We start from the raw sequence: 26,785 nt of genomic DNA on the forward strand, positions 1-26,785 counted from the left end.
AAATATTTTATAATCGATATTATATATTTCTATAATTGAATAGAAAACAATTTTTTGGAATAAGTCCCATTCTATATATTATTTAGACTTATTTTTTATACTTATTTTTAAACTTATTTATAAACTTCTTGAAACTCTCTCAGACAACTTTTGAAAAAAGTCTAACAATTATCCAATAAAGAACTAAATTCCCACCTTCTGATAATCATCCCACTTTTCAATTTTGGAATGTACTTCCATGTACTTTCCTACATTCCTGGTGTGTAGTCATATATCCAAATCCCTGTTTATCTTTATAATTAGTCTTATTCTCTGTACTTGTTGGTACCACAAATGTAAAATGCATTTCAGACTAAAATTTCCATGTGAAAGGTCATGAAATGCAAGAAGAAAAAGAGAGAGGAATTCTCCAGTTCACTGCCTCTAGGGTGGCATGGGGCTGTGTGAATATGTAAAAATCCTTCTTCATGAATGAAGGGTGGGAAATCGGAGGGGGAGACGAGCCATGAGAGATGATGGACTCTGAAAAACAAACTGAGGGTTCTAGAGGGGAGGGGGGTGGGAGGATGGGTTAGCCTGGCGATGGGTATTAAAGAGTGCATGTTCTGCATGGAGCACTGGGTGTTACGCACAAACAATGAATCATGGAACACTACATCAAAAACTAATGATGTAATGTATGGTGATTAACATAACAATAAAAAATTAAAAAAAAATCCTACTTCATGATCTGAAGGGTCGTTTAAGTGTAATAGTTTGTGCACTAAGTCTACCAGGGGGAGACTTCTAGGAAATGGTAGAATTCCTTTGCTCCCTTTTCCTTCCCAGATCCTTTCTTTAGAAATAAGAGGATAATAAGTGAGTCTCCTTTAAGGCCCTCCTTGCCTGCAGGACACACTGTGACAGAATTGCAAAGGTCTCTTCCCAACCACAGATGTTTACAACCCAAGACAAACACGAGGAAAAGGACAAAAGCCCAGGATGTGTAGGACAGAAAACATTATATTAATTCAGTGCTATCACTACATCTTATATATACCAAAGGAAATGCATTCGGGAGTAGAATAAAGGAAAATGGTAGCTAGTAACTACAAAAAAGTATTTTGCGGGGTTTGGTTTTCTGACACCAGTCCAGGGAGGTGAACAACAACTTTTTCTTCACATCAGAAAAACTCCTGATAAAAGGTAGAAGGTAATGTGAAGTTGAAGGTTATCAACAAGGTGAGGCATCTTGAGCATATCGTGGTGTTTGGAGAAAAATAGAAAGTACAAATAGTAAGAGTAAAGTAAGTAAGTAAGGTCATCTTCTGGTGGCCAAGAGTGCTGAGATTTCAGGAGCTGACTGTATTTCTGTGTGGTGTCTGAGCCCTCAGACAGGTGAGGACACGGGCTGGAAAAGCTTATGGAGCAAACATAAGCCAGTCTTTGAGGTGAAACTTTTGGATTGAATCGGGAAAATAGATGCAAATGCCAAACTCCAAATAACAAGATTGCAGTTTAACTGTGTGGTGCATGACCAAAATCAGGAATGAGTGGAAGCTAGAACCAGGGTGAACCAATGAATGGAGACCAAGAACATGATGTTCAAGAACCTAGGGGTTCCTGCTCAGCATTAAGTATGAGAGGGGTTGGCAGTGGGGTGTGTCTGCTGAGGCTTATATGTTCACGTAAAGAAGACGTTACCACAATCAAACGTAAGATAATAAGTAGCTGGATAAATGCGATGGTGGCCATATGATAGAGAGGTAGAGCACGTGCATGGGGTCATAAATAAGACTGGTCAAAAAAAAAAAAGATTTGTCACTCGTGTGAATATACTAAGACAAATCAACAAATGCATTAATGTTAAAAATCAAGGTCTCCTCTTGAAGAGTGAGTCATTTCTAGTTTCAGAGGAAGATTGTTTAATATTTCATGGTTGAAGGTCTAGAGAACCAGGAAATCAATTGGGCAAACAGTCATCATATAATGAGAGTACATTTCTCTGAGCACTTAGAGGTATCACCTAAGTATGCTGCCTAGCTATCCGTTCTTTTCCTGTATCTTTTATTTTTAAGATCAAAGAGGAATGTTAGACTTCCCTCTCAAGATCACCACATTTTGCCCATGGCCCCAACTCTCCGAGCTTAAGACCTTAGACATTCTCATTTTCCCATCTATCCTCAAGTACTAGGGAAAGGGAAGTTGTCTTCTAATTAAGAGACAGCAGTTTCTGGATAGACTTTTTGAAGCCAGGCTATAAAAGAGGGAAAATAAAATGGAAGATAACAATTGACTGAAAGAATGTAACCTTAGGAAGCATATGCAAGTATGCCTGCAGAGTTCTAAAAGTGAAACTCACCAACTAGTCAGTAAATATTAACATTAACGTAGGTGTTGATACATGGAGAATTCCGGGAGGAAGCTGGGATTTATTTTGAGAACGTGTTTGAAAGGAGCCAGAAAAGCTGTTTACCATCAGAACTCTCAGCATTTAATTCCACAAAGCGCCGTGTAGCTTCTCTGACCACACAGGAGGAAGCGGAAAACAACCGGCCCACCGCCATTGGTGAGGTGCAGGATGCCCAGACTCCATGACACTAGTTTCAGTTCCAATAAAAGAAGGGGTAGGGAGGGCAAAGAAAAACCCTTCTTTAAAATGCTCATCAAAACCCTGACTATTAATAAAAATAGGGCAACCGAGCTATCATTCCCCCCACAGAAGCAAACCACCGTGTGCAGCTACCTTCTTACTGCCCACAGCAGGGCACCTCTGAAACACTGGGCATAGTTTTATAGTTTAAAAAAAAAAACAAAGAAATAATGAAACAAAACAAAAACGGCAGAGTCACTCTGAAAGCTGCAGGCAGCATGGGGTTTTCAAACAGTTTTATTACATCAATTGAACTGCATTACAAAGTTACCAAAACCTTGCCTTCTTTTTTTTTTTTTTTTTGATCTTTCTCCTTTAAGTCCCTTTTTCCTTCAAGCCATCCTTCTACCTTAGTCCTCGGGAAACAAGCCACAGAAAGAGCTGTTATAAATGCCACCCTCTAAAATCGCAGGATCTCTGACAGGGAGGTCAGAAGGGAAATAGAAGTGGCTAGATTAGCTCCGTCCTTTCCACTGAGGATTCCTACCTACGAGAGACTGCTGGGAGGCAAAGCCCCTGCCAGCCGGTAATTCCGGATTCCCTGTAATTGTGAGGAAGCAGTTCTTCTGAGACCCCCTGCCCCCTACCACAAATAGCTTGGGCTCCTGAGAGAGGGGCCTCATATTATTCGTAATCACAAACAGCAGGGGGGGCAAGGAAGTTAGTTACTTGGGGGGACTCCGGCTCTGCTTGTTTTAGGGGTTTTTTGTTTGTTCGTTCTGATGGACAAATATCTACACATTGGATACATTCTTGGGATTTCAGTTCTACAGTTTTCTGCACACTATTGACTTTGACCAAATAACTAGCAAGTTTTTTGTTTGTTTTTTTGTTTTTTTTTTTTTGAATTTCACTGGATCTCTTGGGCTGCTAGCTTCTTTTTTTTTTTTTTTAAAGATTTTATTTATTTATCTGAGAGAGAGAATGAGAGAGAGAGAGAGCACATGAGAGGGGGGAGGGTCAGAGGGAGAAGCAGACCCCCTGCTGAGCAAGGAGCCCGATATGGGACTCGATCCCGGGACTCCAGGATCATGACCTGAGCCGAAGGCAGTCGCTTAACCAACTGAGCCACCCAGGCGCCCCGGCTGCTAGCTTCTTAAGGCATTGAAAGTCACAGATGCATTTCAGAATGCATTAAAAATTAAAATCTTAATTTTGCTACGTAATGACATATTCTCATTTTACATTTTAAAGCAATTATTGTTTCTCCATAAATTATCCATTTTTTATCATCTTGGTCTCTGCTGAAGAAATTCCCTTCAGAGTCCCATGTGAACTAAATTATCAACACTATATCACATTTCGTTTCATATTTCTTTATGCTATAAATTCTGCCTCGTTCTTAACATCCATCTCATTTATTAATTAGATTTCCATTTTTCTTCCATTAATAAAATTAATTATGAATGTTACTTCCATAAACCAAATAACGTCTTAAATACGTAAGTTCCCCAACCAACCTCGACATCCCAGTTTTCCCTGAAGACTTGCTTTATACAGAGTTGCACATGGACACCCAACAAACACACATAACTGGAGTAAAGGAGCTTCGTCCTCATTGCACGTCCAAATGCTTAGCCTGAGAAAGTTCATGGCAAGGGTTAGTTGATGACGGGGAGATGGCTGTGCTCCCAAGGGAGCCCAGCAGAGTGGAAGAGCGCTTGCCTGCTCGTCTGATGTTTTAGAGGGTTTCAAAACTTTCAGCTAATCTTAACATGTACAAAGTTCCAAAAGAGCAAAGAAAAAACTCAACTATTAAGGCTTTCCCCTTACCAACAGGAGTGGGGGGATGGGAGTAGGGGTGGGGGCAGGGGTGGGGTCAAACAGCGATGTGTCTGGCGTAGGACTGTCCTGTGATCACTTCATGAATAGCACACCCCGCTTTGTCAACATCATCTTTCCTTTTGACTGTTTACTAAAAAAGGAATGACATCTTCATTGGTGACTGAGGAACATGGTTAAGAAAGAAAGGGCTGATGGCTTATTGATGGGTTGTAATATTCTCCTGGTAAAGGTCTCCGTGGATCTGATGTAGTTGTACTTTGGAATATTAATCAAATATCAAATATCTGGTTGAGATATTTTTGGGAGAGTCTCCCTCCATACAAGTGCCCTTTGAAGTGGTACCACCTGAAATAGGGTTAATACAACTTAATTAAAAGATCATCGTAAGCCATGTACTTTTCATTAATGAAAACAAAAAGCATGCCAGTATAACAGAATAGGAATCTTAAAAACTATGTGAAATTTACCTACGTGGATTAATAATAACCATAAGCCAGAATGTACTTTAAATGTGTAGGAGGGCTTTAAAGATGAAATCCACAATTTTGTGAGGTTGGAGCTGACCCCTAAATCTATGCAAAGGAACCAACAGTTAAATACAGGACTGAGCTGAAATGTCACCATGATGAACTGAGAAACACATGGAAAACAATCTCCCAATTTTGTTTATACCACAGTTTCGCTGAGCATATTTTCAGTGAGTATGGTAGGCAGTGACAAAATGTAACCAAAAGCCCTGAAAATGATCCCAGATGTGGTGTAGCTGCTTATTTCATGTTACTTTATTCAGCCGACAATACCATAAACCCGGGGCCCATTGGGTCCTACTCAGAATGATAGGTTGAATTCTAAAGAGCACACTCCACTTTCCAGCAGACTCACTGTCAGAGTGTCCAGGGAGCCCAGGCCGAGAGGCCTTGGAGCAGAAGTGACTGATGAGGACGAGCTCAGTCCAGCAAGCAGAAGGCACCACTGAGGCCCAGGGATGCCATCCACTCCAGGTTAGAAGACAGGGATGTCGGAAAAGAAAGAGGGCCATTCAGTTCAATGGAAAGGGATGCTGCAGCTGCACTCGGCTAGATGCAAACCTCAAACTGCAGGTCAACCAGTCCATGCTGTAGCGTGAGGGTGGCGACGCTGGGAGCAGAGTAGGTAGGTACCTATCCTGGTGGTTCTGTTGCCCACATACCTGGCTCATCTGGAAGCCCATTTCACCCCTGGGACAGCAGGAAGATCACAAGGTCTGGGGTCCAGCCTTCTTTCTGCGGCGACGGGGGGTGGGGGTGGGGGGGGAAGCAATGGGATCACTGGGTCAAAACTGACTCACAATCTGTCTCCTCTCAGCACTCAGCCCCAGGTTCACACATTCCTGCATACCTGACGGTGGGGCTGTATGAGAAACAAGGTAACAAACAGACCATGTCAGTTCTCTTGCTGAGTGATTATTTGAAGTAGCTGGTTTTAGAGTCAAGAGGGAAAACTGAGAAAGATGTTTTAAAATGCAGCATAAGGGGCGCCTGGGTGGCTCAGTCGGTTAAGCGACTGCCTTCGGCTCAGGTCATGATCCTGGAGTCCCGGGATCGAGTTCCGCATCGGGCTCCCTGCTCGGTGGGGAGTCTGCTTCTCCCTCTGACCCTACCTCCTCTCATGCTCTCTCTCTCTCTCACTCTCTCTCTCTCAAATAAATAAAATCTTAAAAAAAATAAAATGCAGCATAAATAATTCAAAAGAGTTACACTAGAAACTATTAGGAAAGTGGAATCATGAAAAAATGTTCAAGATGCAAATCACATTGTTTTAATTAAAATATATTTAGAGATCCTCTCCCCAAACACCAGAAATTGTACTAATTCTGCCTCAATTGCACTATACTTTTTTTTTTTTTTTTTTTTTGAGAGAGAGAGAATGAGACACAGAGAGCATGAGAGGGAGAAGCAGACTCCCTGCCGAGCAGGGAGCCCGATGCGGGACTCGATCCCGGGACTCCAGGATCATGACCTGAGCCGAAGGCAGTCGCTTAACCAACTGAGCCACCCAGGCGCCCCGCCTACACTATACTTTTTATATAATGCAACACAGAATCACATTTGAACAAAAAAATTATCCAAACAACATTAATCATAGTCTTAAAACTTTTAACATCAGTGTAAATCAGCAATTCTCTTGAGCACATTCATATAGTGTTGTGATACTCAAGACTAAATAAAATTTTATTTAAAACAAAGGGGCTGTTTAAATTCAAATGATTTCCTTTCCAACCAACAATGAACAATGACAATTCAAAGAACAGAATTAAGAAATTCAAATTGCATGTAGATAAATAGATAGATATCTTAATATAAATGGTCTTATAAGATATATATAGTATATATTGATATAAAATAAATCATTAGTGACAGCTAGGGAAATTTGGCTTATATTGTATTTCATTTTTAGTATTAATATTTAGACTATTTCAGGACTTAAAATCTTCCTTCAGTTGAAAGGCTTTATTGAAATCTGCTTATCCTTATATATATATTTTTAAGATTTATTTATTTGGGAGAGAGAGAGAGCATGAGAGTGGGGGGAGGGGCAGAGGGAGAGAGAGATAGAATCTCAAACAGACTCCACACTGAGTGTGGAATCTGACATGAGGCTCCCTCTCATGACCCAGAGATCATGACATAAGCCAAAACCGTGAGATGGTCACTTAACTGACTGCACCACCCAGGTGTCCCTGTTTATCCTTATATTAAGAAACATATGGATGATTTTAAGAATTTTAAGCATGAAATGTCTGTTAAATATAGAGTCCAAACTCTCCTGCAGTCCATTTAATGCAAGCAGAAATGATTTTTATGCCTATGAATCGTATATGCAGTTCTCTTCTTACCTGTCACCTTTGGATCTTTATTGATATAATAAATCAACTGACATTAATTTCCATTTTTACTTTTATATATTCCTTCAGAAATATGCAAGCCTACACCTGAACAGTTAAAACTCCCAGTGTAAACAATAAATTAAGTATGCAATTACTAAAAAAATTTCATATGAAAAATGTTTCTGAGATATTTCTAAGTATATATATCATGTATTCACTTTCTTTTCTGGAAGGTAGCAGTGATAAAATATTGTAATTACGTGGTATATGATAATATGATAAAGTGCAGCTATCTTCTAATTTAAGCTTAAAAATCACAAAGTGTATCTAGATAATTCCAAATTTCCCACAAAGTTAATTAACTAGCTTCTTCCATTCTGCTAGCTGTTATCATTTTAAAGTTATGTAATTCATTCATTAAAACATGTGAAAAAAACAAGAACCATTTCCAACAAAAATAAAACAGTGCTTTTTTTTCTTTTAAGTCTTTAAATATGACCAAGATCCTAACGTAAGAAGATGCAGCTCTTCCCAACTAATTCCAAATGAGTGTGGAGTATTTAATTTGCCCAACATTTTTAACAACACGCCAATTCACAAAGCATTTTGTTTATTATATACGAGGTAAGCATGGAGAAAGTTAGGTTTATAAAATATATATGTACATGTGATATATGATTATATATTGTTATATATTATCATGTACATGTATTATTATATATGTCATATTGGTTATATATATATATACATATATATATAACAAACAGGAATATAATACGCAAGAAAATTTCTACACACATAGTTTTAAATGCAAGTGTTTATTATGTATCCTTAGGTTTACATACTTCTAAACACTGCTTAGAGGCAGACATAGGTCAAGACCACCAGTGAAGCAGCACTGTTAAATGGACATCAGCAAATGGATAATTTGTATCCTAAATCCAATCCAAAGTACTTCACTGGTGTATCTTAAGGATTAGTACGGCTAGTTTGCAGAGTTAATTTTTCATCTTGTAATACCAACTCGTATCGTACTCCTTGTTAGAGAAAGGAATTTCAACTAAAACAAGAGACAGAAACATACTAATAAATAAGTCCCGGTGCTATACTCTATGGTCCTTTCCTCCATCAAGTGATTGCACAAGGACATACCATTTACTTGTCATGGTCTTTAAATAATAATACTCGGCAGCTTGTAAAGCCTCTACCAGGTATCAGTAGAAAACATCTAATTTATAGAGATAATACGAGACATCTTAGCAAATTGGTATGTATCTCTCTCATGGGTGTATCAGGTAGTAACACACAATGATCTCATCTTGCTAGATCTGACTGGTTCTGTGACCACCCCTTCACCTTGGTGGCCTGATGCATATTGGCCCGCGGAAATCATGAGCAGAGGGTGGTTGGCCTTTTGCCCCTTCCCTCACTTTGACAAACGAGGACATGATAAAAGTAATGGATGCTGGGGCGCCTGGGTGACTCAGTCGGTTAAGCGTCTGCTTTGGCTCAGGTCATGAAGATGGCTTTCTTAGAGTAACCTATGGAAATTCATAGACACCCTGTTACAACAGGGATTATGAAATCGAGCCTGTAGCTTTTCTTTATTCCACTTTGTGTTTCCCTCTGTGATGAAAATAGTTCATGAATTTCTTGGCTTGTTATTTTAAGTTGGAGAACTCGGACTATTATCATTTTATATGTTGTCCTGGTTTTGAAAGTATCACAATTTGGAGAAGATTGTTCATTGGGATCCTAAGATTTAACATTTAAAACAAGTACCAAGATTATGTTTTAGAATTAAATGTGTATTTAGAGGTGGGTCTTGCTACAAGGAGGATACATTTCTACTTTCCTGTGTATTTTTTAACTGAACAGTGATATTCATTTTTCTTTGGGCTTTACCTTTACACTTCAAAATATCTAGGACACCTGGGTGGCTCAGTTGGTTAAGTGTCTGACTTTGTCTCAGGTCATGATCTCGGGGTCCTGGGATCGAGCCCCATGTCGGGTTCCACGCTCAGTGGGGAGTCTGCTTCTCCCTCTCCCTCTGCCCCTCCCCCACTCATGTGCTTTTTTTTCCCTCTCTCTCAAATAAATAAAATCTTAAAAAATAAAAATGTCTAGTTTTGCTTTATCACCATGAATGAATGAGGAAAATGGTGATATCAGTTTTAAAAAAAGGAACAAATTTTCACTGGACCCTTGGGAATTTTATGATCCCCTTAACTATTAGATCACCTAAGTACCAACTGATTTTCTTTGGTTTCTTTGCAAAAAGGTTTGTTCTACTCTGCTGGTAATTGGTGGGTAGAGCCCAGTGTCATTGGTAAACATTTTACAATGCACAGTACAGCTTCTAGAACTAAGTATTGTCTGACCCAAATGTCAACAGTACCCTGGATGAGGAAACACGGTCTTTATAAAATAATGTTGAAGATGCTGATTTTACCATTCATTTACAAGCCCACAGAGTTTTTGAAAATACGGCTTTTTGGCCACATGGCAAAACTGACATGTATCGAATCCACATTTGGGCATTCTAAGAAGAAATATGACATAGGAAAGACACACTATCTAAACTTATACAAGGAAAACAATAAACTAAAGTTAAAAAAACATGATTCCACACAGATACGAATATTGCCCCACCTAGAAAACACCTCAGGTGATCTTGCTAATGTGCAGACATCAGAACCTCCTATAACCTGGCTGTCTCACAGGAAGATGTGGATCACTATCAGAATTCATGCAGTTGTGGCGATTAAACACCAATCCACTTTTATCAAGCTGTGTGTTTCCTTAGTGGTTAGAGTTCTTGGGCAACAGTCTGTTATTAGACGTGTGTTTTGCAAATATTTTCTCTCTGCATTTTGCCAGGCTTCCTGACAAATCATGTGCTTTGTCTTTTCATTTACAGTGTTTCTCACAAGCAGAAATGTTTAATTTTAACGAAGTCCAGCTCATGAATTATTTCTTTCATGGATCACGCCCCCCTTGCTGTATGTAAAAATTCATCATCAGACCCCAGGTCATCTGGGATGATCTTCAGATCGCAGCAGGTTGCCCTTCCACCAGCGCCCACCTCGACAGCAGCCTGTCTGCCCAGAGCTGTGCTTCCGCCGCATGTCTCAGGGTCTGTAGGTCAGCCTGCCCCTTGTGCTGTTCCTGTGCACTTCCCATATGTCACAGGTAAACCTTTAGCTGTCACCTCATCTCTCCAGAGACTAATGACTGTTTTTTTTGGTAGTCTACTTTCAGTGTTGCAAAGGTTTTGAGCAGCTTGTTGTTCTGATGAGTCACGCTAATTTTAGTGTGAGGTTTGTTTTAAGAATTAAGATTTTCAAGAATCGCATATGGTTTTATAGCAAAAACACCTGTATATTATTGTGTGTGTATGTGTGTGTGCATGGCCATATCTACATCCTTGCAAACCGAGAAAAACATCAATTAAAAACACATTTTTAATGTTTATGCATAAACTCCATATTTGTCTTCATGTTTCCAGTCATTACAATTGGTTATGTAATTTTCTAAACATTTCCATCCTCTTGGATACTGTACCTATCTTCATTTATTTCCTATCTTAGATAAAGTAATAAGTACTTTCATGCAAATGGTCATTTAATTCAGTTGAGTCAGTTTCTTAGGAAAAATTCCAAAAGTAGGTTTATTTTATTCATTTATTTTTAAGGAGGCTCCAAGCCCAGTGTGGAGCCCAGCATGGGGGTTGGGCTCGAACTCAAGACTCTGAGATCAAGATCTAAAATCAGGAGTCAGATGCTTACCTGAATGAGCCACCCAGACACACCTCCAAGAGTTGGTTTAAATATTAAAGGCATGAACTTCTTTCTGGCTCTTATGATCTATGGCCACATACCTTTATAAAAGTAAAATGTCCACACCCTACTTCATGGATCTATACCATTTCCCATACTGTGTCTGGACAAAAGACCAATTTCTAGACCCGAGGGGGAAAGCAAGGTAGCCAGTCCTCATAGGAAGGAATTTGGGCATCAATTAAATCAACCAGTTTAAACACAATAAAAATTTTTATTTTAAAGCAAGCTTAGATGTCAAAGACTTCCAAGGGGAAAAGTTTTTTTAAAACTCTTCTATTTCATTTCATTGTGATTGCGATTACCCATTTTCCCACCGTGCACCTATTGAGTACACATGATTATCATTACCTTGGAATTGTACTGTTACCTCTGCGGTAATTGCAGTTAGAACAAGAACTACAGCGCTGTAGCTGGAAGCTGCAGACACATCTGAGGAGCAATGCTTGCAAACTTTAAAGTGCCTCCCAAGTACTGTTCAAAAGCCACACTTCGCATTGGTTAAGAGCAACATTACTGACATTATTTTACTAGAACTAAGATACAAAGTCTCAAGACAGGGCACCTGGGTGGCTCAGTCGCTAGGCATCTGCTTTCGGCTCAGGTTGTGAACTCAGGGTCCTGGGATCGAGTCCTGCATCGGGCTCCCTGCTCAGTGGGGAGTCTGTTTCTCCCTGTGCCCCTCACCCCTGCTCATGCTCCCGCTTGCTCTCTCTCTCTCTCTCTCGCAAAAACACATTTAAAAAAAGTCTCAAGACTCAAGATCAACAATATGGCTGAGAACATTTCCCAAGTTGCTCACAAATGATTAAGTTTGCACATCCAACCGGAGAATTTATTTTCTTCAAGTTCCTCTTCTGTAAAACTGGAATCATAATACTCAACTCACAGGGCTATTTTGAGGCTTAAATGACTATAAGTTAAATGAGAACCAAGTTTTCTTTGAGATAGGATGCATACGGCTACTCTGATTTATGCCTCAGTATAATTACAAATTACTACATATTGTGTAGCTTCAAGGGTGTTTGTACACATTTTATATAGAAAATTCTAAATGTGCAAAAATGTTTGTTATCTAGTAAAGAATGTGAGATGTCATGACGTTTTCCATTAAGTGGTGTGAAGCAATTCACCTACACATCTGAATCAATCAATAAAGATTTTTTGACCACTCGTATGTCCGAGGCCCAGTGGCGCATGAAGACATGAACAAGAATACAAGGGAATTTGCTGCCTGGTGACAGGGAAGAACACGTTGATGAATGTTACGGAACAGCACACATAGCAGGGGGTACGTATTAAGCGAGAAGCCCCAGCTGAAGCTGCTACAGGAGTTGAGGGGAGTTTAGAGGAGACAGAGTATAGGAAGAGGTTCCAGGGAAGCGGAAACTAATAGTTCAGCTGAGTGTGAAGGACATCTCTGGACTGGTAGGTAAATAAAAGGGCATAATGATGTGGGAAAAAATGTTGGGGAGTGGATTTTAAGAAGAAGAACATTGGCTGGGGCGCCTGGGTGGCTCAGTCGGTTAAGCGACTGCCTTCGGCTCAGGTCATGATCCTGGAGTCCCGGGATCAAGTCCCACATCGGGCTCCCTGCTTGGCAGGGAGTCTGCTTCTCCCTCTGACCCTCCCCCCTCTCATGTGCTCTCTCTCTCCTCTCATCCTCTCTCTCAAATAAATAAATAAAATCTTTAGAAGAAGAACATTGGCTCTAGTTGTATGGGATGTGATGGGCTTGCCACAATGAAATGCAGTGAAGCAATGAGAATATTAATGCATGACTCTATGTATTAATGCATACATAAATATGTATGATAAATGGCATAACTATAATGATAAGTAAGTTATGTTAACTCTAAAATACCTGTTTATATTCATTATGTATATCTTGCTAAAGATACACAGTAATTCATATTACATGCTATTATGTGTAGAGCATGTTAATCAATAGTGTTTAAATAATGACTTGCTTTTAACATATTAAAAATTATTCATTATTGATCTATTATATACTGTGTATAAAATGCACCAGGTGGCTCAGTCAGTTGGGCATCTGCATCTCTTGATTTTGGCTCAGGTCATGATCTCAGGGTCATGAGATCCAGCCCCATGTCAGGCTCCGTGTTCAGTGTGGAGTCTGCTTCTCTCTCTCTCCCTCTCCCCCGCCCTTCCCCCTGCTCACACTCTCTCTCTAAAATAAATAAATCTTTTAAAGAAAATGCACTAAAGAATTGTCTGATTGTTATACTGTACACCTGAAACTAATATAACACTGTATGTCAATTATATTTGAATTTAAAAATAATTAAAAAAAATAAAATGCAAATGATAGTTTTTCATGTTCTAATTTGATTTTAATAATAAATTTCACTAATTGATATGTAATACCAGCAATGTAAACCAAACAATTTTTAGTTAAAATATTAATAGGTGGTTATAACACTCCAATTTTCCTGAAAGATGTGTTTTAAAAATGATTGAGTTTGATGTAAGTTTACAGTGATGTCTTTGGGGGAAAAAAGAGTAAGATAAAGGCAGCAGGTAGAATAGAGATCCTGAGATCTAGTAATTATAATTAATTGATATGATGCAGACTATCCACTGCACTCACTCATTCCCCCAACACCCCCCCTAACCCTGAGCTGTTCATCTGGACCTCCCCGTGGGTCTCAACCATCTCAGCCATAATCATGGTCATCTTGTGACATTTTCTGTAGAATATACAGAAAATCTTTCTGGAGAGGCCAAGTCTTCCCCCAGGAGGAAGTTCTGTGAGGAAGGCAGGCTCAGCTATGGTCAGTTCTGTCCTCAAGGACCAAAAGCAGGGCAAAGAGGACATGGGTAGTATCAATGACCCAACACAAGCCTTTCACAACTCAGGGATGTTGAAGTAATTTCTGGGAGTGAGGACCAAAAAACACTGTGTCCAATGGCCAAGAAGGAAAGAAAATAATCTGTGGTCACTTCATTCATTCAGCCTGCACTTTTGGTATTCTATGTTCTCTACTCTACAAAATAGAGGTGATGAAAGGTCCGAAGTCTCCTCTCCTCCCCCACCAATCAGAGATAAAAATGGAGATGTGATTGATTACTTTTTGCCCACCTTGAATTTCTTTGAGGGAAACCCTCTGTGAACAAGGGTTTAATGGACAGAATCAGAAGACACAGGAGAGTTTGAAGAGTTGTTAGTTACACTTGAAGAATGCACAAGGGGTCAAATAATACATCTTAATTTTTATACAAAGCCTGATGTGCCTTCAAATATAAATATGTCATCAAGGTGCTATTGAACTCTAACGGCCAAAAGAAAGTGACAAATGCACAACACTCCAACAACTGGCACGTCTCTGTATGTATTCCAATGTTCAAACATAAAGACCTTTTATGTTTGTTCTAGAGTAGGTGAAAAATGGCTTTTAATCTTTTTTTTTTTTTGGTTATTATACTTAATAAAAATTGCATCTCACATGGCAACCAGTACTCACGCAAGTTTCAAGGACAGCTGTTACCTTCGTACATGCAATTTACTGTCAAGCTTTCTATTCTAGTCTATTTATTCACTTCTATTTTATGCTTTTATGTGATGTTACATCATCTTTTTAAATGTTTTCCAACTTATTAAATTAATTGTTCATCACAGACCTCAACTCCCTGGTTGATCGTTACTGATTTAAATATCTCTGAAGTGTAGAAATCACAGGATTGAATCCTGTTTTGTAGAGATAAGACTATATGAACAATATCCCTTGCTGGTTGTGGCAATTATTTCATAGTGTATACATATATAAATATACCAAGTTGTACACATTAAATATACATAATTTTATTTGTCAATTATACATCAATAAAGATGAGGAAAAGAGAAAAATATTTGCAAAAGACATCTGATAAAAGGCTTTTGTGTACAATATATGAAGAACTCTTAAATTTCAACAATGAGAAAACAAATAATCCAATTTGAAAAATGAGAAAAACACCTGAACTGAAGACACCTCGCCAAAGAAGATGAATAGATGGCAAATAAGCATATTACAAGATGCTCTACATCCTATGTCATTAGGAAATTGCATATTATAACAATGAGGTACCACGACACATTCAGTAGAATGGTTAAAATCCAGAGCGCTAGCACCACCAAATTCGGGTGAAGTTGTATTACAACAGGAACTCTCATTAATTGCTGGTGGAAATACAAAATGGCACAGACACTTGGCAGTATCTTTTACAGTTTGGCAATTTCTAACAAGCCTAAACATCCTCTTACTATGTGATCCAGCAATCACATTCCTTAGTATTTCCCCAAATGAACTGAAAACTTATGTCCTCACAAAAACCTACACACAGATATTTAAGTGGCTTTATTCACAATTTCCTTGGCTAGGAAGCAAACAAGATATCCTTTAGTAGGTGAATGGATAAACAAAGTGTGGTATATCCATATGATGGAATATATTATTCAGCACGAAAAGAAATGAGCCATCAAGCCATGAAAAGACATAAAGGAAACTTAAGTGCGTATTACTCAGTGAAAGAAGCCACTCTGAGAAGGCTACTTGCTTATGATTCCAACTTTTCAAGAGTGGCAAAACCATATTGCCATTTGTAACAACATAGATGGACCAAGAGGGTATTATGCTAAGTGAAATAAGTCAGTCAGAGAAAGACAAATACCATATGATTTCACTTATATGTGGAATTTAAGAAATAAAATAAATGAACAAACAAAGGGAAAAAAAGACAAAAAACCAGACTCTTAAGTACAGAGAACAAACAGATGGTTGCCAGAGGGGAGGTGGGGGGGGGGCGGAAATAGATAAAGGGGATCAAGAGTACACTTTTCTCCATGAGCCCTGAGAAATGGATACAATGGTTGAATCATTATGTTGTATACCTGAAACTAATATAACACTCTATGTTAATTATACTTGAATAAAAAATTAATTTAAAAAGAAGGAAAAGCAAAACTATAGAGACGGTAAAAAGACCAGTGGTTGCCAGGTGTTGGGAGAGGGCTAGATGAATGGGCAGAGCACAGAGGAGTTTCAGAGCAAGGAAACCATTCTGTATAATAGTATAAATGTTACAGGCCATTACATGTTTGTCCAAGCCCATAGAATGTACAGCATTCCAAGAGTGACCCCTAATATGAACTATGAACTTTGAGTGACGTGTCAGTATAGATTCATGGATTATAACGAATGTACCCCTTTTGTGAGGGATGTTGCTAGGGAGGGAGGCTGTGCATTTGTGTGGAAAGAAGCCATATGGGGACTCTCTGTCCTCAGCTTTGCTGCTCTAAAAAATAAAATTTACTTTTTTAAGAAAGTCAATTGCACAAGCTTATAAATTATAAGTTCAGTCCTCATAAAGTCTAGATCTGTCCTTGATTACTATAGGACAAATACTAATATAATGTATGTTTCATAATTTCCTAGGTGAGTTAATGCATTGCAACATTCTATCTCCTGTTGTATTTCAAATGACTCCTGAGCCGCTCACCCTAACTCCCAGGACTTTGGGTAGTTACCTTATGATCCTGTTGACACAGGCCCTTCTCACTCAGGGTCCCTCTAATATGTGCTAACGTAATCGTAATTAGTAGTTTGATGTATTTAATTTTGACTTTTACCCTTTTTATTTTTAAATAGTTGTAATGATGGCGTACATATAATTCTAGCTTATTTTCCTCAATTAATGTTATGAGTATTTCTTCATAATCATCACTCAGTGGCATCACAATAATCCATTGTGTGAATGGGTCATTATTTTGTTAATAATCCTCTTACTGAAAACTCAAGTTGGGAACACTGGTTACTCCTCAGCCATGGCTTTAAAAACTTTTTGGACACAGATATTAGGCCAGTAGATTGGTTTTGAGTCTACTCCAGAATCTGACTTTAATGATAAATGTATTTTAAGGTAAGGTGAACTCTCATTTAGTGCGAAGTCCTTTAGCTCAAATACACAATAGATATTAAGGAAATTTATTTATGCTATAATTTCACATTAAACTTTCAGCCCCACGAAAGTCGGGTCAGAGCTGCCTCCTTCATCACCACACACCCAGGACCTGGCTCAGTACTTGGAACATATTAAGTTCAATAAATATGTGATGAATGAATTAACTAAAGAAAGGCCACAGTCTATAGAGGCTAAACCAAAGCCAGTGCAGACAAAAGCTCCACATTGGGATTTGGAAAATATGAAATTCATTTTGAAGGGAGAAGGTGTACTTTGTAACATGGGCGCATACCAAAATATCCTTCTGGATCTTTATGTGCTTCACACTGAATGGCTAATGATGTGTGGCTGGGGTGATGAAGGACTTTGTAGGGATCCTGTAATTTCTCTCCAAACATGGAAACATCATGGATTTCTCCCATCAGGCAGATGCTGTCTTTAGAGAATATTTAATTAATAGAAGTGCCAACCTCTTCACTCCACCTTCTGAAACCTCGCCCTTTCAAGCAATAATTACTCTGCAGTTACCTAGTTTCCATACTAATTTTCTTAATGAGGTGTTAATTTTGTGGTCTAAATGACACTACCAGAGGCTAACTGGATTAATGGTGTCCAGACACCAGCTTACACGAATGCAGGAAAAGTAATTTATTTAATGGCACCATTTTTTCCATACCAGATTTATAAAAGGAAGATTTCAATTTCATGGCTCCTCCAGTTTTGTACAGGTTAAGGTTCTTCCCATTGCCTACTTTTCTTGTGTCCCCAGCTAGTTAATAAAATGAAAACAAAAAAAGTACCTAAGGTCCAAGGGTTTTCAATTTGATACTGTCTTAAATCACCACACTTTTCGATAAGCGAAGAGTTTCACCATCCCATAAAAATTTGGATGCTCTTTCCAGGTATACGGTAAAATAATGGTGAGGGGTGGTGAGGGGTTCATCTGTTTATTCCACAAGTATTTCCTGAGCCTCTCTTGCACTGGCCACCAGGCTGGAAGCTGCTTGGAACCCGGGAATAAACAAGCCTCAGCCTTGGGGAGCTCAGAGTTCCCCTGAGCTGAATGAAGCTCAGGACACAAAGGGACAGGAAGGGACAGGAAGAACTCAGAATTCTAGTTAGTGCTTTACAACTGGCCCACAGGCCTTAAAATTCCCCTCAGCTTGGCCATACTTTTTTTTTTTTTTTTTTGAATTCAATTAATTAACATATAGTGCATCACCAGTTTCAGATGTAGAGTTCAATAATTCATCAATTGGGTATAACACCCAGTGCTCATCACATCACATGCCTTCCTTAATGCCCATCACCCAGTTACCCCGTCCTCCCACCCTTGGCCATACTTTAGACTGGCTTCTTCCTGACTCTATGACCCTGACCTCCCTTTTCTCGGAGCATTGACTTAGAAAACTTAATTTTTTGAAAAATAGAAGTTATTTCTCTGCCCCTTTGAGATGTAAATCTTTTTAAAGTCTTTGCCACTTTTACAGCACAGAATTGTCTTTCTCAAGGACCTGGGAGACATCCCTGTGAAATGTAATCACCAAGGAAGATAGGGTCCTTATCTCCCAGTCTCTGTCGGGGGGTGGGAGCCTACCTTCAGTGGGCACCTACCAGCAAATGCAGATGGCCTAATCAACAGAGAACAACATCGCAAACTCAGGAAGAACTCAGTGTGTTGGACACATCGCACCAATCAACAAATCTGTAAAGTTGTTTTCCACTAGCTTACCTCAGTAGTTAAAAAACTCCGCCGTCTTTGTTCAGCGTTGTTGAGTCCACATTCAGTGCTTGCCTCTTTCTCTTATTGCAATAGCCTTAAATAAAGTCTACTTGCCTGGTTAACACTCTCTGGTGTGATTTTTGCTTTGACCCAACTAATGATTCCTTGGACAAATTGCTTATGATCTCTGATTCAGATTCTGTATCTATAAGAGATTGACCTTAAAATCTGACCTGTTTATCTCATTTTAGACATTATAGTGAGAAAACAGAAGAATGAATATGTGTGTAAGTATTTGAAAATTATAAAATACTATGTTGTGGAGGAGTTATTAGTGTGTATAATTCAATAGTTAATAGCCAAATTAGCAAATGTAGTAGCTCATTTTATAAATCAATGCATATAATAATTATCCACTAAAATACAACTATAAGCTAATTAATACACATCATCCATCTAAAATGATTTAAAAACTAGAAAAGGCCTCCTACTACTTTGACCTCAAGCTTTCCCTTTCTTACAGTTGAAGAGAGGCATTGAGCCCTACGTTGGAAGGCTTCAATAATTTCTTTAGGAGAAATAGCATCCTGTCTTATGGGCATGAATATTCAAGGTCTGGGGTCCTGCTTTTCTTCTTGATGAAGGGAAATAAGAATATTGAGGGCATTCTGCCAGGGTCTGTTTTCCATTCATGGAGCAGCTCATGATACTCTAAGAGTATTCTTGGCCACTTGATTCTGTGTCTTCTTTTTGAGACTGGCTAGCTTCCTTCCCTTCCTCTGACACATACCTGGAACCACACACCTGAACTGTGATGGACGGAGTTGTGTACAAGTTCAGTCATCCTGTTCTAGGGCGGCAGGGTCATGTGTAAAATATTTGGAAAATGCAGACCCATTTTAAAATGATCAAAGTGGTAAAAAAAAAAAAAAAAAAAAACCCTCCTGTTCAGAGTGAGATACAGAACAAATGAAAATGGTCTACTCCTTCTGTCAAAGCATAATAAAGATGCTAACGGGAGGGAATACCAACTAGTTGTCAGTAGACCTGAGTTCTGCTTGTCTTGGATATAAGTAGTTCAGTCTTAAGGATCAACCACTCATGGAAAATAAGAACACGTAGCTCTTCTCCACTGGAATCAGGCCATCGGGCCCCCTTTGACTAGAACACTTGAATGGCTTCTCACTGCTGTCAGGAAAAGACTAAACTCTAACATGATCCTGGTTTAGACCCCAGACCCTTGTCCCCCTCTGCTCTCATCTCCCACCTTTCCCCCATTCTCTATGCTTCACCCACACTCACCATCTTCAAAGACCTCAGAGGACCCAGTTCTTTACCCCTCCCAAGTGCTGTACCCTTTCTCTGCAATATTCCCCAACCTTCACTACCCCACCCCATGTTTTCCTCAGCAAATACTTCTCTCTCTCTCGGTTACTGGGGTATTGCCTCTGATAATTCCCACCCCCATAAAACTGGTTGCTTTCATGAACATCTCTTCTGAGGCACTTAGAGGTGCAATTTTATACTTCGTGTGATTATTTGACTAACTTTTCCTGAACCAGACCACATGGTCTCCCAAACCAGACTGTAAGTTCCCTAAGAGCACAAGATATTTGCATTTCTACCCACTGTCTTCTTCCTGATGCCCAGCAGAGGGCGAGGCTCAGTGAGCACATTCTCCATGGGTGTTGTGGAGAACAGATACACTTGAGGTGTCCCGAAACAATCTGTAGAGATTAAATAGGTGTGTGCACAGCACAGTGATTGCAACTTTCATTCTCTCTGTGTGGCAGAGAATGAAGGCAGATGCTCATTTTTTTTAACAAAGAAGGAACTGGCATTTATTAGTGAGAGCTAAGAATCATGGACCAATGCCAGGCGTTAGGTGGTGATTTAAGTGTTATGCTTACATAAACTACTCCATCCTTACACAGTTCTGTGAGGTAAGTATTCATCCCAGTTTCACACGTGACCAAACCAAGGCATCAAGAAGCCGCCATTGGCCATAAAGCTTATACAGCCCCTTAGACCATTTTATGCAATACTCACAGTGTGAGGTAGGAAGTAAGATAAGATGGAGGCTCAGGGAATGCAGGAGCTTAACCAAACTCGCATAAATTGGTGAGTTAGTAAGGCTAGTAAAGAACAGAGTTAGAAATTGTACAGGCCCATCTGACCACATAGCCCACACTTAAGAATATCATGTTAAAAAATACTCAAGTAATCCCAAATAAGATAGACCATGAGTAAACAGGGAGCAAAAAACAGATATAACAAATAGAAAACAAAATGTAATATGGTGGGTTAAAAACAATTATGTCAGTGATCATGTTAAACCATTAAAATAAATGGTTTAAATATACCCATTAAAAAGGCATAAATTGCTAGGTTAGATTTAAAAAGCGGGACCCAAATATAAGCTGCTTACAAGAAAATAAACAACAACAATAACAAACCCTCTCACTTTAAATATAAAGGCACAGTTATGTTAAAATAAAATGACGGAAAAAGATTTACCAAGCTAACGCTAATCAAAAGATCACTGAAGTGGCTTAATTAATACCAAAGTGCATTTCAAGGCAAGAACAGTGCCATGGATTGAAAGCATCATTTCATTAATAGGATATAATAACACTAAACATGTATGCAACTAGTCACAGGACTTCAAAATTCATGAGCAAAAACTTATATAACTACAAAGAGACAGACACATTCACAATTGTACTTGGATGTTTTCACACTGCTCTCTCAAAAATGAATAGAACAGTTATAGAATTATGTGACAAAATATCAGTGAGGATATTAATAGACCTGAAATATGGTGTCAACCTTATTTATCTAATCGAGTCCTAAAACCCTCAGTCCTACAACTGCAGAATCACATTCGTTTTACATGCATATAAAATCTTTACCAGGATAGACTATAATTTAGGCAAAAAAAAAAAAAAAAAAAGAAAGAGAAAGAAAAATAGTATCAATAAATAAAAAAATTTCAGACACCAAGAATGTGTTCTCTGAGTGCAGCAAATTAAATAAGGAATCAGTAACAGAAATGTAGAAAATCACCAAATATAGGGAAACCAACACACTTCTCAGCAAACCACTGATCATATCATGGGTTGGCAAGGATGAGGAGCAATTGGAACTCTCATGTACTCCTGGTGGGAATTTTTTAAAAAATGGTACAATCACTTTGGAAAACAGTATGGCAGTTTTTGAACATTTAAAGTTATTTGTACCATATGACAAAATGGTACACATCTAGGTACTTACCCAAGATAAATGGAAACATATGTCCATAGAAAAACTTCTACATAAATGCTTACAACAGGTTTATTTGTTATAGGGCAAAAATTGAAATGACCCAAATGTCTATCAGCAGGTGAATGGATAAATAGATTGCAATACATCCATACAATCAAATATTACTCAGCAGTAAAAAGAATGAACCATTAGTAATGCAAAAAAAATATAGATGGATATCAAAATAATGCTTGAGTGAAAGAAGCCCCCCAAAAAAGAGAGTACATATTGTGTGATTCCATTTACATTAAATGCAAACTAATCTAAAGTGTCAGAAAGCTGATCAGTAATTGCCTCAGCACAGAGGTGAAGGGATGAGTAATGGGAGAAGGGGAGGGAGGAAATAATTATAATTGAGGATTTCGAACAAGGAAACTCATAGAGCAATAACAATGTTCCCTGTCATGACTGTATTGTTGGTTTCATGGTGTGTAACTATATCAAAACATATCAGATTGTCCAAGTGAAATATATGCAATTTATTGCAATGGCTGGTACAACCCACTAAAACTATTTAAAAAAATACCCATGGAAATATATATAAAACCTACAGTGTTTAGAGGTACACAGTTACCTAACAAACCTATGATGAAAAGTAAAGAAGTAAGGATATTTAATTCATAATAATTCACTAAGTTACATGTCTGTATAATGTGGTTTTCTGTATCTCTTATATTTTATAATAGAAAGTTTAAATTTTTAAAAAGAATATAAAACCACGTTACACCCAGTCTTGCAGTTTATTGTTTCCACTCAAGTGGTTAAGAGGCAAAAACTTGAATTAAAAAATTTATGATTATTAAATGTAGAAAGTACTAAATTATTAAAACATGTCTTAATAAAATGGGTAGGGCTTCTCATATGTATCTAGGAATCCTAGCCTACCTTTTTGTTTGTTTTTTTCAAATGTTATTTTTCACTTTAAAGACCATTTTTTTAGAGCAGTCTTCAGGTCATGGCAAAATTGAAAAGAAAGTAGAGAGATTTCCCACGTGTCCTGCCTCTCCCCCTCCACACACATGCATAGTCTCCCCTATTCGTATCTCCACCAGAGAGGTGCATTTTTTGTAACAGTAACACATCACTCAAATGTAACACATCAAAATCACTCGAAGTCCATGGTGTACCTTAAGATTCACTCCTGGCGTTTTACATTCTGTGGCTTCAGACAACTGTATAATGACAAGTATCCACCAGTATAGTATCATACAGAGTAATTTCACTGCCCTAAAATCCTGTGTTCCCCCTATTTATCTCCACTCCCCAAACCCCTGACAACCTCTGATCTTTTTCCTCTCTCCATCATTTTGCCTTTTCCAAAATGTCATACAGCTGGAATCATACAATATGCAGCCTTTTCAGATTGGCTTATTGTACTGAGTATTATGCATTTAAGTTTCCTTCATGTCTTTTCATGGCTTGATAGCTCATTTCTTTCTAACACTGAATAATATTCCAGTCCGGAGGGACCACAGTTCATTTATCCATTCACCAACTGAAGGACATCTTATTTGCTTCCAAGTTTTGGCAACTATGAATAAACTTTTATAAACATCTGTGAGCAGGGTTTTTGTGTGTGTGTGTGGACATAAGTTTTCAACTCTGGGTAAATGCCAAGAAGCTCAATTGCTGGATTGTATGGTAAGAGCATGATTAGTTTTGTAAGAAACCACCAAATTATCTTCAAAACTTTTTTTTGTAAAATGATGTGTACTTCTATGTTTATCATCATTCAATAAATTAATAAATCTCTAATGCTTTTTATAAAGTATAATACCTATTTTTTAAGTCAAGAAATATGGAAAACTGCACAGAAGTAAACAAAAAAATCACAAATAAAATAATATTTCTAGAAATCAGAGGAAGAGATGATTGTCCAAAGAAACAAAGGCACCCTCCCTGGACCCACTAAAGGGCTTCACGGCATGTTTAGTTGTGGTAAGAGAACTCCCCTGGGCAACAATCATCAGATTGTGGGTCTAAACAATTCATAATATTGATTTTTGCTGGTAACTAATGAAGTCCCAGAAGATCAGGAGCAAGTCAGATAGTGGGTAGAAAATGCGGCCGTAGGGGCACCTGGGTGTCTCAGTCAGTTAAGCTGATGCCTTCGGCTCAGGTCAGGATCCCAGGGTCCTGGGATCGAGCCCTGCATCAGGCTCCTTCCTTGGGGAGCCTGCTTCTCCCTTTCACTCTACCTACCGCTCTGCCTACTTGTGTTCTCTCTCTTGTCAAGTAAGCAAATAAAATCTTTAAAAAAAAGAAAAAGAAAATGCGGAGGTAGATTGGGTTGTCATAATAACAGAGACAGTCATTTCAGCCTCAGTGATCTGAGCCATCAGGAAAATGACCAAAGAAAGAGGCAAAGGTCATGAATAAAAATGGCTTACAAAGGTACAGCTTGCCCATCATCACATGAAACAGTAATAAACTCAATTTTCAGGGACTGCTGGAAAAGAAATATTTGCACGAGACTTATAAAAAAAATGGAATGTAACTTGGAAATGACATGAAGACAGTCCCCCAGAGAATTGTAGCCACGACAATGATGTGTGAAACATCGAAGCTTGCTCCCCCAACCTCCACCCCACAGGAAAATGTGTGCATGAGTTACAAAGCACACCATGGGAAGAGTGACTAGGGAAAAAAATGTGTTCTCAGCAGGAAAGTAAAAAAATGTTGGGTTTCAATGAAATGATATTCTTGGAGCAGAGTGTGGTAATAAATAAAGCTGCCAGGACAGACTCCTAAAGCATTTCACGGGAACAAGGTGACTTGCACGTGGGACCTGGGGAAGCAGCAACAATGATTAAAACCCCCACGCAAACCTTGAGCACTGATGGCTGGATGTGGGAACTGAGTTTCTCTAGACCAGCACTGTCCAGCAGAGATATATCACAATCCCCATAAGTAGTTTTGAGTTTTGTCCAGTAGCCACATTTAGAAAAGTAAAAAGAAAAACAGGGGAAATTAATTTTAATTACAAATTTTATTTGCTCCAGGCTATATAAAATATTAGGACTTAACACATATAACCATTATACGTAAAAGATTGATGAATGACACCATTCGCATTCATTTCTTTCATGCTATGTTTGAAATCTGATGTACTTTGTACTGAAGAGAGCATCTCAGTTCAGACTAGCCACATTTCCAATGGCTGAAAGCCTTGTGGCCAGAAGCCATGGCTTTGGTCGACAGAGAGCTAGACCTTGGGGATGTACAGAGGTGTCCCCATGCCATCCTGGGGAACCAGGGACTCACAACCAAAGAGTTGAGGGATTCACAACAACACAAGCTTCATTTGATTGCATTCCACATATTGAAACCTGTCATAAAATGTCCTTTGAACAGAAGATTCCATCTCTCAAAATGTTTGAAAATCCCCATTCTAGACTTTCTATTGCAGGTAAAACAATCCAGGTCCCCAAAGGTTAACTAATGGCTCATGGTTATCCAGCCAGTGAGTGCAGCGCTGGGCCTGAAGCTGGCTCCCAGCTCCTCACCTGGCCACCAGGACGGGCACCACCTGTTGAAAATGTGCCCACAGGCAAGTGACAAATGTCCTGTGAGAGAGAATGCGATCATTGTCTGATGGTTTCAGAAGCTTATTGGTTGCCACAAAGCAATCAGAACACTAGAGAAGTTTCCTTCTGATTTTTGTTTGCTTTGTAGAGTTTTGTTTGAACCAGAAGTCAAGCTAGTCGCTACTTTTCGTTTGAAATATAGCTTCTGTCTCACTCGTTCTGAAATGCAAAAAGAAAAAGAAATGACCCTGCTTGCTTTTGTTTAATTTTGGAAATTTTTTTACTTTCAAATAATTATAGATTTACAGAAAGTTGCAAAGAGAATGTAGGGAGGTCTCAAGTACCCTTCACCGAGCTTCCCTCCAATGGTCACATGTCACCTAATTACAGTACACTACAAAGACTAGGATATTGACTTTGGCACAAGTGTGTATAGTTCCATGTAATTACCATCATTTGTGTAGTTTTGTGTAACCACGACCACAGTCAAGATACAGATTCGTTTTATCACCACAAAGATCTCCTTTGTGTCACTTTCCACTCCATCACCATCCCCAACTGATGGTTACCGCTAATCTAGTTTGCATCTTTATAATGCTGTCACTTTGAGAATATTATATAAACGGAATCACATGGTATAGGACCTTTTGAGATTGGCTTTTTCACTCCACGTAATGCCCTGGATATCCATCCACACTGCTGTCTGTATCAGTAATTCATCCCTTTATACTGCTGTGTAATAGTCCCTGGTATGGAGGTACGATGGCTTGCTCAATCATTCACCTACGGAGGGACATTTATTTTTGTTGTTTTTAGCTTTGGGTGTTACAGATGAAGCTGCTGTGAACAATCATGTGCATGGGTGACGAAGACATAAGGCTTCATTTCTTTGGGATATGTGCCAAGGGATGAAATAGCTGGCTGATACGGCCAACGTATGCTTAGTTTTGCTAGAAACTGCCAAATTATTATCCATAGTGGCTGTATCATTTTAGATCCCCACTACCAATGTATGAGAGATCAACAATTTTTTTACTGTTTTTTTTTTTATTTCTCCTCTCTTGTTGTAGTTTAAGGGAACATTTATGCTTTCTGTGCACTGAATATTGTGAAGAAATTACACCCACCTATGAAATAAACAGCCCCACA

Source organism: Leptonychotes weddellii, chromosome 7, assembly GCF_054177405.1.
Source record: "Leptonychotes weddellii isolate Sample4059 chromosome 7, ASM5417740v2, whole genome shotgun sequence".
NCBI lineage: Eukaryota > Metazoa > Chordata > Mammalia > Carnivora > Phocidae > Leptonychotes > Leptonychotes weddellii.